The sequence below is a fragment of the Nicotiana sylvestris genome, chromosome 1 (genome assembly GCF_000393655.2).
Source record: "Nicotiana sylvestris chromosome 1, ASM39365v2, whole genome shotgun sequence".
NCBI lineage: Eukaryota > Viridiplantae > Streptophyta > Magnoliopsida > Solanales > Solanaceae > Nicotiana > Nicotiana sylvestris.
This window is the reverse complement of record NC_091057.1, coordinates 183,865,171-183,869,182: the sequence shown is the minus strand read 5'-3', so window position 1 is coordinate 183,869,182 and position 4,012 is coordinate 183,865,171. Positions and strand designations below refer to the sequence as shown.

The 4,012-nt window shown below is 36.8% G+C and overlaps 1 non-coding gene across 1 annotated transcript; it reads left to right on the top strand.

The window, feature by feature from the left end:
- The first annotated feature begins 730 nt into the window (after positions 1–730).
- LOC138882069 (small nucleolar RNA R71) lies at positions 731–837 on the top strand. The gene has a single exon (XR_011403544.1). It is a non-coding gene; the product is annotated as a small nucleolar RNA R71 (small nucleolar RNA).
- The last annotated feature ends 3,175 nt before the right edge of the window (positions 838–4,012 follow it).

Sequence of the window (4,012 nt, the reverse complement as noted above, 5' to 3'; positions counted from 1 at the left end):
ATTCCATCCATAGTTACTGCAACATATACTACAAATTTTGACTAAACAAAGGCAAGAGCAACAATAACAGAAATAAAAACGAAAATCAGAAATAAAAGAAACAAAAAAAATGGTCCCTAAAATACATACCTGTAGTGATAGAAGGAGGGGAACAGAGAAGAAAGGTGGAGGAGAATGTGGTTGGAAACTTGGGGCCAATTGAAAAAGATGAAAATTTGTGGAAGAGGGGAGTTGAAGGTGAAGGGGATTTAATGAAGAAGAGGATTTGGGGAAGGTTTTGTTTCTTTTTCTCTTTGGATTGGGATTGGGGCGTGGGGTTGGGGGATTAAAGGAGGGGGATTTTATTACAACTAACATAAAAATAAAATTAGAACAACTCAGAAAATATAACACAAAAAAATTGTCGGAACTAGCGCGATCGCGCTAGTAGCGGCCAGTAGCGCGATCGCGCTAGTAGCGGCCAGTAGCGCGTTCACAAACGTGGGCCGGGCAGAATGTTTGCCCAAATAGCGTGACCTGTAGCGCGGGCGCACTCCTGGGCGGAAATTTTTCACATTTTCCACCTGAATTCCTGGTTATCCATCCTGAATTTTGTGCCATCTTGTCAAGCAAACCCTAACTTTCTCTCCATGTTTTGCTCAAAAATGCTCCACCAGCTGAAGCATCAACAATGTTCTTCGTGCTATCTGACAATCCCATGTAAAACCACTGCCCCAACATCAGATATGGAATACCATGGTGCGGACATATAACCAGCATCCCCTTGAATCGTTCCCATGTTTCATGCAGTGTCTCCTTTAGTCTCTGTTTAAAACTCAAAATTTCATTAATTTGTTGAGCGGTTTTGTTGGGTGGGTGGAACTTGTTCACGAATTGCTTGACTAACTCCTCCCAAGTTGTTATGGAATTTATGGGGAGTGAGTTTAGCCAGGTCTTGGCAGCTCCTGTTACTGAGAATGGAAATAATAACAACTTGATTGCTTCCGAAGTTACGTTGGGCTGCCTTTGGGTTTTGCAGATTGACAGAAAATTCTTCAAGTGTTGTTGAGGATCTTCGACTTGTGACCCCGAAAATAGTCCCTTGTTTTGCAACAAGTGCAACATGTTATTTATGATTTGGAATGATTCAGCATGTCTCTGCGGGACTAAAATCGAGGTGGCCAGATTTTCAGCTGTGGGTTGTACGCAGTCATAGAGAGTTGCCTCTGGCACAAGAGGTGCCACTGGCGCTATTGGTACAGCTGGGTTCTCTTTGTGATCTCCCATTTCTGTCTCGAAGTGTTCAGTTGTTTGTTGTTGTTTGTTTTTCCGGTTGGCCCGGTTCAAGGCCTTGAAAACTTTCTCGGGATCTGATAATGCTTCAAATACTTCACCAGTTCTCAATGAGTTTCTAGGCATGCACCTGTGCAACCAAGTCAACAAACGTTAAAATTTTAATGTAAAGATAGGGTATAGAGAAAACTGACTATACTATGAATTTTTTTGTACTTCTTTCAATTGTAATTAATAACGCCGTTAAATTCCCTGGCAACGACGCCAAAATTTGATCACGCCGAAGTATGCTTTATAAAAAGGACACACGGACGTTGCAAATATAATCTGAGTATTTAGCCCAGTGTCGAACCCATGAGGAATTAACCTATCAATTACTTCTTGTTAGACTTACTAAATTCCACTAAATCAACTTTCTCAAACGTTGTAAATAACAGTTGATGGTATTTCTACTAACTACGAATGAATGTAAATAAGCAACTGAAAAATAACTATAATTGAGTTGTAAACTATTAAGAGAAGGTTCTAAGGCTATGATTTCCCCTATTGATGGACTCCCTTCCGATTATGCTTCACATAGAATCAATAAATCATCTCTATCAATTATGAGCACTCTTACTACCGTAAATCTCTCCCGAGTAATCACGATAATCTACTAGACACACTCTCCCGAGTTACGCTAGCTGGCTTTGTTTATTACCGCTCACTTTAGAATGCACCCAAGGCTTCGTTATCCCTAATCCCGCCTTTAAACCCGCAATTATTGATCCTTCATATATTTTGGGAGTGGTGTTGTTCAACAATTACCTAAATATGCACTCTCTCCCGAGTTATGCATACTGAATAGGCACAACTAATTGATGATCCTGTATATTAACTACAACAAGCAGGTAGTTGAACAAATAGAGATTAAAATGGCAAACTATATTAACATAATCAAGAAGTTCATCCTTCAATAGGTTCCATCAAACCTTAGACTAAATATTTAGCTACCCATACTAGTGTTCATCACAACAATAATCAAATTCATCACAAATAATAAAAACAAAAGGAGGAAAGGAAGAGCTTGATGTTGAATCCTCCTCCTTGCCTCTTGCCTCTCCTTTTCTTGCACTAAGCTATGAAAAGCTGCATAATTCCTCCTTGGGCGAGCTTGACCTTCTATAGGTTAAGTGAATTTTTCCTCAGACGTCCAAGTTTACCCCTGAAAATTAATATTTCGGAACTGGGCTAGCGCGGCCGCGCTAATGGCCGCGCTAATGCCCTACCATTCTGCCTCGACCATCTGGGCTAGCACGGTCGCGCTAATGACCGCGCTAGTCCAGGCCTTCATTTTAACTATTCTCTTTCTCGTCTTCTCGCGTACTCAGCTCCTAGGGTTTTTTTTCTCGCTTCAATGTAGCTTCAATCACAGCTTTAAGGCCTCATACAAGCTCCTCACTCCTGCAACGTGTGAAATTCACAATTAGAGCCCATTTTTCATCATTTAACTATAATATAACATTGAAACATAATTAAGCCGGGGCATAAACAATCGCCAAATTACATAAATCTAGCCTATTATCAAAGATCATGACAGAAATCTCGGAACAGATCAAATCAAAGGCGGTTGTTTAGGCTAATCATGGGATTTACTTCCGTAATTAGAATTTTACTATAGATAGGATTCCTTTACTATATAAAGAGGGTTCTAATCATTTTGTAGGCACCTTTCATTCACGCATATCAAAGTAATACAATACTTTCTGCTCAACTAATTATATTCTTGTTCATCAGCTTGTTATATCTTTAATTGTTCTTGCATTAATCAGTTCGAGGGTATTCGAGCTCGAGCGCTGAACTCAGTTCAAACACTGGTTTGCTTTATATTATTGTTAATTTTTATTATTGATTTTTACATCTATCAATTGATATTAGGTGAAATTACGTGTTCTTAAAATCACATTATAAGTTTAATTGTTATCCAATTTTAAAGGTAAACAACCATATAGAAACACTTAATTACCATATTAAAAGTGTGCTGGAATTTTGACTTAATTATACAAACTAATAGTTGCAATGAGGTCCCAATTGTTTATTCGCAAACTATTTATAAATTGCATGACATTCAATCTTATCTTATACCGTCTAGTATTTAATTAACTCACCTGTTCATATATAGTTGAACACATGTAAATTAATTTTATGTACGTAAAGGGGACAGAAATTTCATAAAGAAAGAAATGAAGGGAAAACGTTAACAAAATTTAATCAATTAATAGTCTATTTCGTGTAACTATATCTGTAAGAAATATTGATCGATGACCTGAAAATGATAATTAGTCTGTAAATTATTTTTCACTATCATTTTACATCATCCAAATTGTTTGTTTTCTTTTGACAATATCACAAGACTCTAATTCATATATACTAACTAAGTACAAATTTGCTGATCTTATTTACGATAAAATCTGAATACATAACGACAATATGTAGAACACATTATTTTAAATTTAAAATTTATTATAGAAAGAAATAGAATAATCGAAGAAAATCCCATCAAATCTATCTGCACATGTGTTTGAGTGTTAATGCACTGGCTAGCTACTAGTACTATATAAATAAGTTACGCTGAATTTGACAGAAAGATAATAAATTAATTAATCGCATGCATGTATAAATTAAATTCATTAATGTCTATTTCATTCACTGAATTCTTAATAAATAAACACTCTACCCTTCACCACATGGTTCATTCCAG